Source organism: the organism of the source record quoted next, unplaced genomic scaffold (genome assembly GCF_019419815.1).
Source record: "Pyrus x bretschneideri cultivar Hongxiangsu unplaced genomic scaffold, Pyrus_bretschneideri_v1 Contig5, whole genome shotgun sequence".
Classification (NCBI taxonomy): Eukaryota; Viridiplantae; Streptophyta; class Magnoliopsida; order Rosales; family Rosaceae; genus Pyrus; species Pyrus x bretschneideri.
In genome coordinates this window covers 7,219,795-7,238,242 of record NW_025999787.1, presented here as the reverse complement: position 1 = coordinate 7,238,242, position 18,448 = coordinate 7,219,795, and the positions used below count along the sequence as shown (strand labels likewise).

At 34.2% G+C, this 18,448-nt stretch overlaps 2 long non-coding RNA genes across 4 annotated transcripts; both read right to left on the bottom strand.

Moving 5' to 3' along the window:
* Positions 1 to 1,711: 1,711 nt before the first annotated feature.
* Positions 1,712 to 4,104, bottom strand: LOC108867722. 3 transcript variants are annotated; one of them, XR_007252532.1, is made up of 4 exons: positions 3,763 to 4,104; positions 3,353 to 3,489; positions 3,088 to 3,257; positions 1,712 to 2,583 (listed from the first exon to the last, which is right to left on the bottom strand). It is a non-coding gene; the product is annotated as an uncharacterized LOC108867722 (long non-coding RNA). The 3 variants fall into 3 exon arrangements; XR_007252533.1 differs by having other exon boundaries at positions 1,712 to 2,577; XR_007252531.1 differs by having other exon boundaries at positions 1,712 to 3,257; positions 3,763 to 4,099.
* Positions 4,105 to 8,077: 3,973 nt separating this feature from the next.
* Positions 8,078 to 10,704, bottom strand: LOC103954289. Its single transcript, XR_007252439.1, has 4 exons — positions 10,498 to 10,704; positions 9,590 to 9,671; positions 8,591 to 9,387; positions 8,078 to 8,370 (listed from the first exon to the last, which is right to left on the bottom strand). It is a non-coding gene; the product is annotated as an uncharacterized LOC103954289 (long non-coding RNA).
* Positions 10,705 to 18,448: the final 7,744 nt, after the last annotated feature.

Sequence of the window (18,448 nt, the reverse complement as noted above, 5' to 3'; positions counted from 1 at the left end):
CGGGCACTTCTTCTGCATCATCTTCATGAACATGCGAACCATGATCGGGTGTAGAGTGTAGAGGGGTGATGTTCATGAAAACTTCTGGACCGATAGACACAACTCTAAATTTAGGACAATCTTTGACAATATTCCAACATTCCCACCGATTGAATGATTTATTTTTGCTTTTGGTTTTGGCACCGTACCAAGCTTGTGCTTGAATTTCCTACACAATGTGGGAGAAGAAATAATTATAATGAAAATAGGTAACAAATAAATAATACAAACAAATAATTATAATTTAAGTACGTAACAAATAAATAATACAAACAAATAATTATAATGTAAATTTGGGTATAGTACAAACAAATAAATAATATATTATTACCTGATCCGAGTAATTTTCCCTACTTTGAATATTAGTACTAGCTTGTGCCAATGCGTCTCTCCACGTACTAAACGATTGGCTAAGTAATTTCCAACGACTGGACATCGATTCTTTGGTTCTTTTCCCACCAATTTTCTCAAGATAATTGGTATGAATAAGACTTCACATTTCTCGCAACTGCATCTCATTACCTGTAAGCGAACTATGAGTAACTTCAACCCAGCTAGTACACAACGCAACATCTTCAAGAAGCGACCAATTCGTACCTACATCAGTAATCATTTTGTTGAAAAAAAATGGATTGAAACTTTGAGAGAAAGAAAGGAATGTGATTGAAAGTAGTTGAGAAGATATGAAATTGTGGTGTAAGGTAGATGATAATGAGAAGGTATTTATAGAAAAGTAAAAACAATTTTTTTAAAAAAAATTTCAGATTTTTTTTCGAATTTTTTACAATTTTTTTTAAATTTTTATTCAACTAATTAATCTCTGCCATTGGATATAAAAAAAAAAATTTGAATTCCAACACTCCAGATTGTGCCACGTGTCACAATGATAACTTTTCATAATTTTAAAACTATTTTTTCTTTTATTTATTTTATTTATAAAGAAGATTAATATCAACCGTCGATCTCAGATCGAACAGTTGATATTAAATAAATTTTTTATTATTTTTTTTACCGTTGAGATCGAACGGTCCAAATTAAAGAGTCGTTGAGATTGAACAGACCGTAGGAAGCCACATGGCTTTCAACGGTAACATTTCAGTTCTGAAAAGTGGGCTAACTTTTCTGAAATTATGTCGAGCGACGCGTCCCCACATGCGAGTAGGGTGCACGCGCCTGATGAAAAAAAATAAAAAAAGGGTTTGACACCAGGCTGACATCAGCGCTAACGTCACATCCACTTGGGCTCTCGGGCTGGCAATTCTTCACAGGCCCTGAGCTCGGGCCTCCACCTCCACTCGGACTCCTTCACGCTGGAGCAAATCCACAGGGCCTCGGGCCCTTTTCTCTAGCCTGTCCCCCGAGCAATCCACCACGGTGGAGTTGCTCTAAACGCTAGCATTTGAAAATTAAGAAAAGACGTATAAATCTACCTACGGATCTGCCTAACTCACCTAGACCCTCGATCGCAACTCTCAATTAGATATAAAATAGATAACATTTATTATATATATATTATTCTATTTTGTAATTTTTATATCGTAGGTTTGGGTTAACCATACACTGGCAATACAAAAAAATAGAAGATTGACTAAGTAAACTTTTTAAGGTAACAATATATTGATTATGTTGTCACTAATCCTACTGTGTAGGCATACTTTTCATTTTTTTCCTCTCACCTATAGTAGTATTTTGTTTTATTTGAGTGTAAGATTTGATTCAGTTCAATCGAATATGCAATCTCCATAAAGTAAACTCAAAAAATTAATATATGAAGTGTGAGAGAAGAGAGAAAAGCTGAATGATAAAGCTCCCTCAACCTCATGTTAGGGTTTTGTAGCATGAGCTTGTTTGCGCAAACATAATAACTACGGAAAATGGAGCCCTTTAGTATTTACTAAAAATTGGTACCTATGCATTGTTACGGGATCAAAAATTATATGAAAGATTGTCTGAAAAATATAAAAGATTAATATTATTTATTTTGAAAACATTAAGAAGATTTTTACATGGAAAAAAGATTGCAGATTTGTTTTTTTACGAATGCCAAAAAGATTAGATGTGAGTTTATTTAAGTAGTTTCTGCCAGACAACAATTTTCCTATGACAGATAGTCCAATAATATAAATGTCCACTAATGTTTATGAATCAAATAAATTGAATAGGCAACAATAATTGGAAAATGATGCCTGCAATGTAAAACACAAAGACTAATACACGCAAAAACATAAAAAGAAGGAAGGAGGATTCTCTATTTTTTTATTCTTATCCCCTTCTATCTCTTCATTTCACATATTACTTTTTATTTTATTATCTTTATAAAAAAATTAATATAAGATGTTGACATAACTTAACTATGATCGTTCAAATAAAAAACATGAAAAAAATAAAAAAATTAAGAATATAAAGAATCATCCTCCCTTCAACTTTTGACAATTTCACACAACTTTACTTTTGTATGCTCACACACACACACAGAGCCTTCGGCTAGGAAGAGGCTGTCACGGCTGTCACACTGTGCCTTCTGTCACACTCTGCTTTCTGCCACTTTTGAAAACATTGACATCTATAAGAAAAGTTTTTTACCACTTTTAAAAGAATAATGTTATTCGTTTCGTATTTTTATATCATAATTATATATTAATTTAAATAATATCTGTTGTTCATTTGAAAAATTTACAAAATTCAAGAAAAAGAAAAATTCTTAGTATACCACAATTATTATTTAAGTAACTACTTTTTATTAATTATTAGTTTATTAAATAATGAATTCAATTTAAACATTTGATTAATTCAAATAATATAATTGTCTACATCAAGTACTAGCTACGATAGTATGAAAATGTGTACAAAAACATATGAATAGTAGCATTACGCCTTTTGAAAACATTGACATCTAGCAGAAAAGTGAGAAAGAGAGCTGAGTGAGATAATCGATAAACAAAACCCTCCAAAATCACAAAAGGAAATTTGAACAGAAACCAAATTTGCAAATCCAAAATCACATAAACGAAATTGAAACACCCACACTGAGAAAGCTATAAAACTCACCAGGAAACGTTAGCGTTTCTGGGTAAAAAAAATTATTCGAATTGAATTGAAGAACCGAGGAAAGTTCTACTGGTTCAGTAGTTTTTCCAGCAACAAAGCACCTTTCTCCCTCATTTTTCGCCATTCTGATTTCTGACCATTTCCAGGTTGGAGAATAAATGGATAATCACCTAACCATTCGTTAAAGAAAAACAGTTGCATTAGAATACCCTCTTGTACTCATAAAACAATGATAATATTACATCAGAAATACCAGAATTCTTACCAGCATTGGGTTTTTAGCTGAGAGCCTATAGGTGTAAAATTCTCACCAGAACTACGTACCAAGATTTTTCCTGAAACTTTTCTTTATCTTCGTGAGAATCAGAAGACGAACTCGAGCATCCTCCTCCAATTAGATGCCTGCATAAAGTCCCCAACAAATTCAATTAGTGTTTAAAAAGTAAAACATTCAAAAGCAATATTTGTGATACTTTTTACTACTTGTTTGAAAAAAGCAATGCTCAAGAATCCTCTAGCCTCTCAGAAGAGGTCATCAAACCATATAGAACCACAAACACAAAGCACATAAGAAATGCAAAGATGCAGATTTTCAAGGAAGCTTAACAACCTCCAGTAGCAAGAAAAAAATTATTGGAATCAAACCAAAAAAGCAGAGAAATTAACAACCCTTACATCTAATCGAAGAACAACTAAGGAAAACGGTCAATATTTTCAACAACGACGCAAGACGATGAAGAAAACAGAAGTCAAGGCGGAGAAAAACGGACGGCGAAAAACAAAGGAATTGGAGATATGTGAGAGAGAATAGCCGAAACCAAACGAAAGATCCAGAACAACTAGAGCCAAAACATCCTCCGATGATGGAGGAATCGAAGGGCAAGACTGCACTTTCACTGTACAGAAGCCGAGATAAAGAGATACGAAACAATTATTTTGAATTGCTACTAGAGCCACCCTAATGTTTTATTTCTCCGTCTACATTATAATTTCACCTACCACAAATTGTTAAAAATTTGAAATGTTATCTTCCCACCAACTATTATTCCTAGAATAACCTGTATATTGAAATTCTTTTTATTTTTAATTTTATTGAATAAAACAAAATCTACAAAGACACGATTCAATTGATCAAGATGCACAACGAGGATCACATCTATACAATACATTTTACACCATTCCTGGTGTCTTCTCCATCCTCCAGCATGCCACCTGCCCCGAGAACACCGTGTTCCACTTCATCTGGGCCTCCCACAATAATCGGTATGTGGATTGTGGACAGACAAGCCTTTATCCTAGTTTTCAAGGCTATTTGCTGGTACTAACAACAAAAACAAATAGATCAAATTAAAATGGCCAAAGGTATTGGGGACTTTATTTTTTGAACATTTACAGAGGTGGGTTGTTCTAGAAGATAGGGAGGAACAAACCTGTCAACCTAGAGAGCATGAGTTTTTCTTTTCTTTGGTCTTAGATTTCATTTTACAAGAGAATAAATTTGGTATTAAATTTTTTTATTAAAAGTTGGGTAGAGAAATAAGACCGTGAGGTGAGGTGGGTTTATCATCACTCTTATTTTGAGGGTATTTTCGTCACTTTACTGTTAATGAACAGTAACACTTGAGTTTGGGTTTTAGTATATATAAATTTTATTTGAACTGGCAACATGATGGATACCCAAATCCTCTTTTTATTTGAATTAGTTCTCTACTGAAATGGATATACAGTTCACTGTGTTTCGTTCTTTTGTGAAAAATATGGTTGGAAACAAGAGCAAATGTATAAATGTTGTCACTCCAAAGCAATGGAAGCTTATCAAGATAAACACTATCACAGAGTAATTGTCTAAGCCAATACGTTGTTTACACATGCTTACGTGGACGAACGATTGATGTATATTCAACTTCGGTTAATGAATGAGAAACAGCGAACTGTAATATGTGAAAAACACATTAATAATAGTCACCAATTGTTACCCTAGCTTATCGATGTAGCACATAGCGCTAGTTTGATATTGTTGTGCTTTAATAAAAAACTTCTTCTGATATGCTGTGAGAATAAGCAGCTGTGAAATAGAGCAGCATAGTGTTTGGTAAAATTTTTTGTAAAAGTTTTTTTGGAAAAAAAAAAAGAAAAAAAAAGCAATATTATAGTGTTTGGTAAACTTTTATGTGAAATAGCTGTGACTGTGTGAAATGATGAAAATGATATAATACTAGATATGTCATTAATTTAATTTTCTTAACAAATAAAAGTAAATTACTAAATATACTTTATTTTTAAAAGAAAATTATTTATAAACTTTATCTTAAACATATAATCTAATGTTTAACATGAAATCATAATCTAACGTTTAACAAGAAATCATAATCCAACATTCAACATATAATCCAATATTTATGCTGCTTAACGTTTTCAGCTTTTTTTTTCAAAGCTCATTTTTGCTGCTTCACCTCTTCAGTTTTTTTTCATCCAAAATTATGAAAATAAGTTATTTTTAAATGTTTACCAAACATATTTTTTAGTTCAATTTTTTTATATTTATTTTTTATAAAATCATCTCAGTACCATACGTCTATTGATGCTGTTACCATGTGAGACACCAGTCATAGAACAGTTGAGATCTAAAATGCTATGATAACTACTTAACAAAGAGGATCCTGTTGACAATTTAGTTACTGAAAAGTAAACATCACATGTTTGGACCTTTGACTTTCTTTTGTTTTAAAAAACTTTTGTCATGGTATACAGTATACACTGACGAATTTTCTTCCATATGACAAGTCCATTTGACCCGATTCTATGTACCTAAACATTCTGGTTAACTATTATTGTTAAAGTGGAACTGAATCCCCTTCAGACCCAAATAAAATAAACCCCTTGAGCAAAGAATTCGGACCGTTGAAATTTGATCAAACGGTTACAAACAAGAACCCTCTACAAATTATAATAATTATAACCGTTGAATCAAATTTTAAAGGGCCAATCTTTTGATTCTTAGGCTCAGTTTATTTGAGTTAGGAGGGGATCCGATTATGTCAAAGTGAAGGTCATCATTATCTCAATACATGCCTTTTTTAGAAAGGATTTCCATTTCTTAAAAAATGAAATTAGTCGTGAGACTCATTTTATATCGAATTTCAACAATTTCAACCATCTATTCTTGTAAGTGTCGATTCATATATTATCTATATAAAAATTCAAATCAATCCGAAACAATTTGCCCATTTAATTGACACGATAAAATTTTAATATTTTTTCGAACATAGTATTTGTCAATTTCTTTGAGTTCAATTAAATGACTCAAATATTTCCAATAGTTGATATTTTGCAATGATAATCTATGAGGTGCAATTTGAAAAATAAATGATTTGAAGTTCGATGTGATGTGAATCCACAACTAATCATCATTTAAAAAAAAATGAAGATTCCTTTTCTTAGAGAACCTGATCTAAATATATATAGATGTGTCTTGTCTTGGAAAACATCGGCTCCATCTGTAATACACAAATTTTCTGGTAGGAGGTCGAAAAAACATAAAACCATGATTTTTACAGGGAAAAAATATATTTCTTATTCGGAGAATATCTTTTCTAATTTCTTCCTCATCACGTACTCAGTCATCATGCGTAGTGAGTGAGAAAAAGAGAGAGAAATATATCTTGAAATATTTATCGACAGTACCCAACTTTATAATAATGTACAAGAGGATGATCATTACAATTCTCAAAGGGCAATAGCACCAGTTTCTTCACTTGTACACAGCGAAGTATAACCATTACAATTCTAAATGCATAAAGACAAAAGCAGAAGCAGTTCTCTAATCATAATTAAGATACTATCCAAATCAAAATTTAACAAATTAATTCTCAAATAAGGATAGGAATTGATCTTTGGATCAATCGTGTCTGGACAGGGACTGGTGGCTTCAAGTAGTTAAAAAGTGACCGACATAAATAGAACTATAAAGCTAATTAATTAAAACAAGTTTTTATTATAAATGATCTTTGAAATTGACTAACACTATTAAATGAACCCTGAAATTGATAATCGATAAATGTCCTGAAAATAGGTGTCACAAATCAATGTGGTCATTCCGTTACAATTCGGTCAAAATTTCTGACTGATACCTATTTTTATGGAGTACATTGATCGATTTTCAATTTTAAGGATCATCTTGAAGGTGTAGGTCAATTTCCAGGACCAACAATTTGTGATAAAAAAAACCTAATTAGGGAGAGTGCTATTAACACACATTTTTTTTACCTCTCACACACCTTTGTTAAGTGTTTACCGTTGATTTTCTTCAACTCATTCGATCAGATAGTTAAAAATTGAGTGTGAATAGTACTACCCATAATTAAAACGTTATGGTACTTCAACATCAAGGAAATAGAAATCATATAAAGAATGGAATTTAACGAAAAGCTTATCGTACTGTTTATTTTAACGAAAAATCATATTTTTACACTAAAAAGTCAATCCTGATACTATTCACTTTACCCTTTATTTTGTCTTTATTGTTAAAACTCAAAGTTTTCAAACCTTTTTCATTAATTTTTCTTATAAAGAATACCAAAAGAATTACTTATGCGGAGCCTTGTTTCTTTCTCGGCTAGTTCAAAATTGTTTGAGCAATGAGAAATAGTTCTTCATTATGCAGAATAATATTTTCTAAAGATCTTTTATCAAACTCTACTATTTCAAAATTTCTCAACCAAACTATCGTGATATTATTTTTATTTCTAGTCTTAATAAATCAGAAACTTATAACAAACTCAGAAATCGGACGAATTTCAACTTGAACAGCCCTAAAACTCAGCAAGCAAAGGACGCAATTCCTTGAGCAGGTTTTTTTTTTTTTTCTCCCTAAAGGATGGGTCAGCGATCATCCCCTATGTTATTAATATAAAAACAAAATATAGACAAGGGGAACACAAAGCCAAACGTCGTTGAGACAAACAATAATCCAACAACACGAAATCACAAATTAAGGTAGCTACCCAGCTCAAATCATCCAATGTTTAATGCACAATTTTATGGGCTTATTAAATAGAATTACCCTTATCAAACTGTTACACACTCAAGCATCATGCAGACTGTTCTTACAAGTTTATTTGCTTCGTTATATCAGTCATGATTTATTGATCTTGGGTTGTACTAAACGCCTTTGGACTGCAGCGGAGCATGCATGCAGTATTCTGCAAGAGCCATCAAGGGGAAAGTATTACAATATGCTGCGTAGTGTAACATGCCACCCTTAAAGAAAGTACCTGTCATTTCCTGCGAACATGAAAATCGAAGTTAAATAAAAGGTTAATTATGTGTTCTGTAGGGATGATATTGTTCTTCTTCTCCCATTAATTTCCGATTGCATACAAAGGAAGCCATTTTCTGAAAAAATTAATGGAAGCTATATTAAGCATCACTATTCAATATTAGTGTATTTTATTTATTTATTTAACTTTCTTCTGAAAACTAGGTGTAGAAAGCGGTACGCAACCTGCTGAGGGAATCCACCATCCTCCATCTGAGAATTGATTAACAGCTTTGCAGCACGGTGGAGAGGAGTAGGATCTCTTTCTGCCTACAAGATTTTTTTGTTTTTAAAGAAGTTAGAATCCTGGATGAATGAAATGTTAATAACAAATCAAAGGATGAGGGAAAAGAAACTGATTACAAACTCTGATTCTTAATCCATTGACAAAAATGAATAAGGAGACTCCAAATTGTTAAGATGACTACCTAAGAAAAGAACTACATTTTGTCAAGAATTAATGGTCTTCTACTACGCTACGGCTTCAAATCTTCTGTTCCAAAACCATGCCTACCTCTAATATTAGATAAAACGTTAAGTTTTGGGATTAAGGCCTAGTTTGGCAGTTCAGACTGTACTGACTACTTTTGTCGGATATGATAAATAGCCACCGGATAGTACTGACTAAATGAGTCGGGCATTTGGTGCAGTATCGAACTAATGACCGTATTATTTATAATGTGTTTGGTACTGAACCAGATAGGACAAGGGAAAAAAATTTGACAAATCTTCGTATTCAAAATATTTTCCAATAACATAAAAGAAGGTTCACAAAATACAACTACAGTCATTACATTATATAGATTAATCCAACCACATATCCAAGTTCATAAAATATATAAATGCAAGTTGGTTTCAGTAAGTAAGAGTTTGTCTAGATAGCCAAAATATATGCATGCTGCTGCTTTGCAAACTCTTCCCTTTGCTTTGCTTTCTCCTTAAACACCAACAAACACAGGGAGCATCAACAAAACAAATATTTCCTGCAATCATAAAGGCCAGATGCATTAATGTTGCAAACACTAAGTCCAAACAACCAATAAGAGAAATTTAACCAACAAAATCAAGACAACCCCACTAAAAATCTGATAATGCAATGAATAAAATAACTAAAAAAGCAAGGAACAAGATTTGAATGCCTAACAAGACAAACAACAAAATGAAGACAAAGCTTTAGTTACAAACCACTGAAGTAAGTGCCATGGAAGGATCAACACACCACTGAAGTGAAACTAGCTAGCGTTTCCTTCACAGAAGCTTATAGCTTCTGTTACAACAGAAAAATGAACCAAGACAGTGTGTTATTCTCAGTTAACATATAAAACTTATGAGAAAATACTACCACAAAAAACACAACAATTTTGTACAAGCATCAAAGACAAGATATTCCATATAACATACTAAGTCCCCAACATATGCAGCCTAACGACTCTAACATGTAAATGGATACCATTTAACACAGTTTAATCACTTCCTTTTGGCCCACATTATCTCTTCTTCTATTTAACCGCTCTTGACAATCTTGCAGCTTGCCCATCAAGTACAGAGTAACCTTTAGAGTTAATAATCTGCACAAATTTTATATAATATCCCATTTGCCCATTACTAATCTTGTTCACCTGAGCATTTCAGTTCAAATTTTTTTACCATTAACGTTTGACCACTCCTTTAATTACTCAATTATTTTAACATCATATCAACAATAAATACATAATAGCTAAATCAAAGCAAACTTTCACCATGCATCAGTCACTCAACAAAAAATCGAAAGACAAAATTTTGAAAATTCAACGAAATCCCACTAACCAAATCTCAAATCAAAGAAAACCCACATAAGAATTTGCAGAATAATGATATGGAAGCAGCTTATTTTTTTAGCACAATTCTCGTGCCAAAATTCGACCCCAACAACAAACCCTAAAATTCGAAAATTCTAATTAAAACACAAAATTACATAATCAATTGCATAATTACAGAGAAAACAATAACTAGATTCAAACAATTGAAAGAAAATTGCAAGAAAAGTAGAAGGAGGGGGAAGAACAGAGGGAGGGGTGGAACCTAGGAAGTGAAAGAAGAATGAGAAGACAAACCTAGGAGTGGTGCGTCTGGAGAGGAAGGAAAGACCGAGAGATTTTCTTGTACCGTCTGGAGAGGAAGAGAGAGCGAGAGTGCATTCTCAAGAGGAGAGGAGAGAGTGTGTTCCGACTAAATTGTACTGTGCTTTTAGAGGGGATAAGGAAACGGGTGTTTACCGTATAAAGGAGATGGGCCCGGATTATTTAATCCGGTGGCTATTTAATACAAATGGACACCAAACACTGTACTCTATATTATTAGTCACTATCCGATGTGTTATCCGACATACCAAACAAAGCCTAAGTGGGTGTTGAGTAAGCATACACATGTAGAAGTATTAGAGGTGGGCATTTTTTTTGGACAAATAATGGGTACAGAAAGCGATGATACATATCTAATTCTGAAAAGATAAAAAAAACATGAAAGCAATGATAAACCTTGAGGAATCTTAGGTGTATTTGCTGCGCTACATCAGTCGTCTATCGAGGCACTTATAATTTGACACATGTTTTTTTGGAATTCTTTTAACAATTTTACAACTAGATTATCATTCCACCTTAAAATAAGGTCTGCTATGAGACCTGTTTATTTTTATTTAAGCAAAATTCGCACTATTTCAACCTATCAACTTCAAAGTCTAAAATTGGGGCTCGACGGCTACCTTATTTGACTTTAACCCGTCCGAGGGCTCGGACATGTTCCTTCCCAAAGCGCATGTGCCTCGTAGGCAACCAGAGCCCAAAAATATCTTGCCCCTTAAATGCCTACGTACACGTCAGCCGACACATTGATATTACTATCGCGATCATGCTAACCGCCTCAAGCACAATTGAAGGTCACCCACCACGAATTACAATTCCTGTCACCGTCAAATAACCGATATACATTGATCTATCTCAGTAATATGATCGAGGTTACTCTTCTCCCCTGCCTATAAATAGAGACAGAGGCATTCAAGCTCTGGACCTTCGTCAAATACAATCTCTATGGTTAAATGAGTGATTCTTCAATTAATCAACCCAACTTCTTTTCAACATAAACTCAATTGCTCTTCAACAAAAACTCTCTTAGTTCTTCAACTACAATCTCAAAGCCTTTCTTCAAAGTAAACACTGCCTATGATCCCTAAGATCTAAAACTTTCATAGCTCTGCCAATCCGTGGTATGATTTGGTGGATGTACAATTCCAACCACCCTGATTTCCTCTTTGAGATGCATATTTTGTACTAAATCCAATCCAACACTAGTGATCTCGGTGGACTCCTCTAGCATTATCTTGTCCCTCATAACCTGAATTTTGCTAAGTTTTACTACTTTCTTTACATTTCCAGTTAATTTACATTTCAAATTATGAAGCTCAGCCCATCAACCTAGATTTTACTTTTGTGAATGTTTGTAACTTCATCATAAAATAATTACATTTTGTTTCTAGTTTTAGTTTTCATTCCGTTTTCATTTGCTATTTAGGCAAGCATACTGAAGTTACACTAAATTTTAAGTCATCTTCTACTCAATGCACATTACAGAACTTAATTGAACCAATAATGTTCCACTTGGTACAAAATCATTTAGTTAGAAGTCAGATTAACCCGCAACTTTCACAAACACTCAAACATAAACATTGTTTGTTGACAGCCTTAAGCAGGGGCATGTCTATTCTCTTTTTCTCCCAAGCTATATAATGGGATTGAGACTGAAAGCTACACTTGGGTAAAATACATATAGAACCTAGTCCAGACTCTGTCCAATTTTTGACACCAACAAGGGGAACGACAATCATTGGCAGATACATACAGTTTAGGTTGACAGGGAAAGGGGAGAGAATGGGTTATTTAATATTTTTATTTTATTATTTTACTAATTTTATGCAAGGTTCTAAAAAACGCTAGGCGCTAGTCGGGCGGCGAGCTAGCGCCTATCGCCTAGGTGGGCGCCTAGGCGGATTTAGGTAAATTTCTTATATATTTTATGAATTAATTAAATTTACTATATCAAATGTAAATAATTATTGACTAATATGCTATTTCTTATAGAAGAACATACATGTGAATGTTTTATGTACATATATGATATGCTTGCCTAGGAAAAAAAACAAAATATTATCTAAATAATTTATAATTTATATAAGATCTACACACACACACAAAATATATATCCCAAACTTTTAAAAATATAAAAAGCCCACATAGTGGGTGGTTTTCATAATTAAAATCATCATAGTCCATGGTTTTCATAATTAAAACCATTAACTTTTGACCTTGGATCTGAGATCCTAGTCCTCAACTTTTGACCTTGGATTTAGATTTAAGTCTCTCTCTCTCTCTCTCTCTCTCTCTCTCTTCGCACTTTCTCTTCTCTCATCTTCACAGACAAGCTGCAAAAATTCGTCGGCATCACTTTTTCTTCACTCATCATCATAGAGACGAGTTGCAAAAATTCACCGGTAGTCTCTCTATCTCTCTCTCTTTCACACTCTCTCTTCCCTCATCTTCACAGAGACAAGTTACATAAATTTTCTACAACGTTACTACTACGTACGAGATCGGAAATTGTAGATCATTTGCGAAAATTGCAGCAAGTTTGGGATTTGCAATGAGATTCGAACCGCCTAGATTGCCGTCTAGCCCGCCTCAGGTGCCTAGCGAGTGCCTAGGCGGCCGCCTATGTCCTCCCTGCCTAACTGAACGTTTTGGTCTAAATTGGGTCGAAGCCACCTAGGTCATTTTTTAGAACACTGATTTTATGTCAAAGGATACAATTGAAATACTATTTCCAACTGTAAGAGAGAAATAAATTATCTTTAAAAAATATAAACATGGCAAATTTTTATTAAGTTGATATACCAAGTCATATTTGTATCGGATAACAAGTCAAATACAATATCTATGGTTAAATGAGTGATTCTTCAATTAATCAACCCAACTGCTTTTCAACATAAACTCAATTGCTCTTCAGCAAAAACTCTCTTAGTTCTTCAACTACAATCTCAAAGCCTTTCTTCGAAGTAAACACTGCCTATGATCCCTAAGATCTAAAACTTTTATAGCTTTGCCAATCCGTGGTATGATTCGGTGGATGTGCAATTCCAACCACCCTGATTTCCTCTTTGAGACACATATTTTGTACTAAATCGAATCCAACACTAATGATCTTGGTGGACTCCTCTAGCATTATCTTATCCCTCATGACCTGAATTTTGCTAAGTTTTACTGCTTTCTTTACATTTCTAGTCAATTTACATATCAAATTATGCAGCTCAGCCCATCAGCCTAGATTTTACTTTTGTGAATTTTTGTAACTTCTTCATAAAATAATTACATTTTCTTTCTAGTTTTAGCTTTCATTCCGCTTTCGTTTGCTATTTAGGCAAGCATACTGAAGTTATATTAAATTTTAAGTCCTCTTCTGCTCGATGCACATAACAGAACTTAACTGAACCAGTAGTGTTCCACTTGATACAAAATCATTTAGTTAGAAGTTAGATTAACCTGCAATTTTCACAAACACTCAAACATAAACATTGTTTGTTGGCAGCCTTAAGCAGTGGCATGTCTATTCTCTTTTTCTCCCAAGCTATATAATGGCATTGAGATTGAAACCTACACTTGGGTCAAATACATATAGAACCTAGTCCGGACTCCATCCAATTTTTGACACCAACAAGGGGAACGACAATCATTGGTAGATACATACAGTTTAGGTTGACAAGGAAAGGGGAGAGAATTGGTTATTTAATTTTTAATTTTTTAATTTTACTAATTTTATGTCAAGGGGTACAATTGGAATACTATTTCCAACTGTAAGAGAGAAATAAATTATCTTTAAAAAATATAAACGTGGCAAATTTTTATTAAGTTGATATACCAAGTCATATTTGTATCGGATACACACAAGAATTTCTTAGTAAATTAGTAAATAAAAGTAAAGCGATCATAATATTTAACCTACTGCAAAACTCTAAGACATGAAAACACCAAAAATATATACCCCAACATAAAATTAATGCAAATTACTAACTTGTAAAAATTTCCAGCATGTATTTAGTTATTAAAAGAGTATTTTATGAGTTCTATTTTACATTATTAACTTACCTGATGAGCATGAATTAAACCCATCAAAGCCCATGCAGTTTGTACTAAGTTTGATCTTCTTCCTTCAAGTGGTATAATTTTCTGCATATAAAACCCACAATTTGCTTCTTAGAGAGTATAAATAGCTTTTCGTGGTTTTTTACACTATGGCAAGGGTCTCTTTACACTAGCTAGGGCAGTTCAGCGTAGAGGTTTGTATATATCAATGAATGACTTACAGAGATTTAGTAAACCTCCCTGATTAGAAGATAAAGAATTTACATTGCGTAGACATGAAAGGTAACTCTCTCCCCATCCACCGTCATCTCCTTGGGTTGCCAGTAGAAAATTAACCCCGTTGCGCATAGCCGGACAATTGTAATAAGTTTTTCCAGTAGTAGCTAAACCTTTAAGCGCAAACCATGTACCATATGTGAAGCAGACTCCCCAACTTCCATACCTGTACATGTATTGATTGCCAATGTATAGTTAACGCATTAATCATTACTCTAAATATATAGTATCATAAATACAAATTTCAAAGAAATGCTTGGAATATTTTTTTTTCAAAACCACGGAGAGCCTACCCTGAGCCATCGGGGTTGTAGAAATTTTCAGGTCGACGGGCCGAGGGCCCACTCCAACAACACCGATACTATCCCCACTTAACCACCTGCACAATCCTCAGGTGTGAGGTTTTATCACAAAAGGCCTCGATATTAGTTAGAGAGGGGTATTTCTATTTAAAGCACTCTTCTCTTCTTCCTCTGTCCGATGTGGGACTGGGGGTTCCAACAGGGGTTTTGTGCGTCTTCAAGAAATTGTACGGCACTAACAATGAACTTTTCTATCTCTTCCTTCCGATACTCAGGATGTAACTTCTTAAACAAAACTAGAGTTTGTAATGCAGAGGAGGTGCACTCAACATGCCTAGATCAGTTTAGTTTATTCAGGACCCGAGAATATGAAGGGAAAAAAAATTTGATGAAGAAAACGTCAGGATCTTACTCATGCTCAACGACCACGCCCTCGAGAAATTCCACTGGATTAAGCAACTAGATGGGAACAAAAGAGAGAATCTCTTTATATATGCAACACAAAATTTAATTAATTGTGTATGTAGTAGTTATTGAGATAGCTGAAATCTGTTTTAAGAAGAGAGGTAGAAGAGATGAGATAGAATTGTATCAGTAGAGAATGATTTTCTTCATTAATTTCTCATATGATTTACATAGGTCACTTATATAGAAGGTTTCCAAACTTGTAGGCCAAGTACTCTTCTTTAACTACCTCCTTATACCAGCTAATTCACTCCAACAATATTCTAACTAACCAACTATATGTATAACCACCTATTTAATCTTTTGACAAGTGGCTTTGTTTTGACCATGGATAACTTCCTCACATGGATCACTTTTATCCTTCTTACAGTAGTTACATATACCTCCATCCATGATGGAGATCCTGCTGGCTCCCATACTGATACCCCGCCATTTTTACTAACCACTTCCTTTTGTTCTTGAAGTTTTGAAATTAATGGAACTCAATAAAGCCAAAGTTCCAGAAAATAGGAGACTTTAATACAACATTCTCATCCTATTATCTTAGCATATGAAAGATAATGTAAATATATATTTGAAGTATCATTACCTGCATAGAGAGTACGAGATTGACACCATCATGTCAGAATAGCCATACAAGTAACAATATATATTTGAAGTCTCATACATGCTTGAACCAAAATAGCCATACAAGTAACACTGTACACGCCATTTGCTTAACAAATGTTACCAAAATATGTATGACTTACTTTCATGTATAAGAAATACATTAAATTCACTAACAAGCATGTATAAAGTGATATGCGAATAACCTAACATATGCATCCTTGAAACGCAACTTTAATACATGTTATCATAATCATATATATAGGCACAATCTATATACCAACAATAGTATTGAGACAATTTAAAAGTGAACCAATTCCATCTCCTGCATTTAGAAAGATGTCAACCAGCATTCGAAATCTCATGTCCATCTCTTAATTGTAATAATTAGGTAATTGGAGTTCAACTTTATTCAATTTACCTTTCAAACGCGAATCCATAGGCTACATATATGCTCTTGCTCGCTCCAATCAAGTAAAACTGCTGGAATTGGAAGTGCCAAATGGAGAAGAATGAAGAATTAAAAATTTGTGAAAGTCAGAAAATTAAGTACTTGTATGGCCTCGTAGAGCTTGAATTTTTCGATGAAGTAGGAGTTAGGGTCCAACGTCGAAGTCGATGGATGGGTGGACTTTTATGGTGGAACAAACGCATTTGGAATGATAATGCTAGGAAGACCAAATATCTAATCCAAATTTTAAACCAAATTTAGTAAATCAAATGATGTGGACGTTGATAATTGAAATTAAGGATGGCAAGGTGACACGCCCCAACCCCGATATCCCCATATACTAGGGTAGGCACATGCTGACCGACATCCCAGGGTGATGAAGCCATTTTAAACATGCATACAAATAAAATACGTAATTAGAAAGAAATACGCAAATGCAGAACTGTGTTCAGAGCATACAACTAATCAAGAATAATGAGAAAGAATTATTATAGAAAGGTACGAACAAGGAATAAGTCCTACACTAAGAAGATTCGAAGGTACCTAAGTGGAAGTGTCCTGACTGCCGGGATCGTGTGCCTTAATTCTAACTCCTAATGGGGCATAAAAACAAGAGGTGAATGGACCATATTTTATACTAATACTAATAATAAGAAAACTGATTTCTTTTTAAACATACTAACCCCCTACTTTGAAAACATATATATAATACTACATAGTAGGTTTTCTGAAAACTCTAGCATGTCATGAAAACGTTCGTAAAACCAGCATGTATAAACCAGTGCTCAGAAATGGTAATATAGCTGCTCGAAGGCAAATCTGTAAAACCTCCACAAATCACATAAGTGAAGTACTGAACTAGGGGTATCATAGTCGCCCAAAGGCAGTACCTATCCATCACCGAAAGGTGAAGCCGTACAACAATGGGTTACGCCAGTGAAGAAACATGGTAGGCCCTATCACCCGAAGGTGAAGCTGTACGACTCTGGGTTACGCCAGAGAATGAACATATAGCATCACACACCGACACTAGTCGTGGCTAATGAAGCTGTCCGACACTGGTTTCGCCAGTGAAGCTGGGGGTATAACATAAATATCCTCAATTGTGTCATATGGCCATAGACGTCTACATACTCGTGTTGTGTAGATGTGCTGTATGATGACCCACTAGATAAGTACCGAAAACATACCTCAAAACTCATATCAAATTCGAAGCTCAAAGCCTCAATCAATAAACCATAATAACTCATAATCGTAAATCCATAAGTTTCATATATGGAAATCCAATAATTCATAACCTTTCATAAAACGTAGATTCGATAAAATCATAAATAATGCATAAACGTAAAATCATGAAATCATGCCTTTCGTGAATGCAAGTCTAATATTTTATAAAAACATGCAATTTAAGAAGGGGTCTACTCATAGATACTCCATTCCCCGGGCGCCACTCGAACTAACGAAGATGGTGTCACTTCTTACCGACACACCTAAACACAAATAAAGATCATTTAATAAAACTCTACTAAAACATTAGAATTTGGGAAAACAAGCAACATATTCGGATTCGACATGTCGAAAAACCTTAGGAAAGACCTTGGGTTCCCCCATGTGTCGCCACAGGGCGACGGCTCGTAAAGCCACGCGCCACCGCACACACCAAGATAGGTCACCGAAAAAGTCATCGGCACCGTCGTGGATGGCGATGAAGCACAATATCTCCGGCAGAGGCACGTGTACTCCACACGCTGGCCATGATAACCCTCCATGCGCGGCC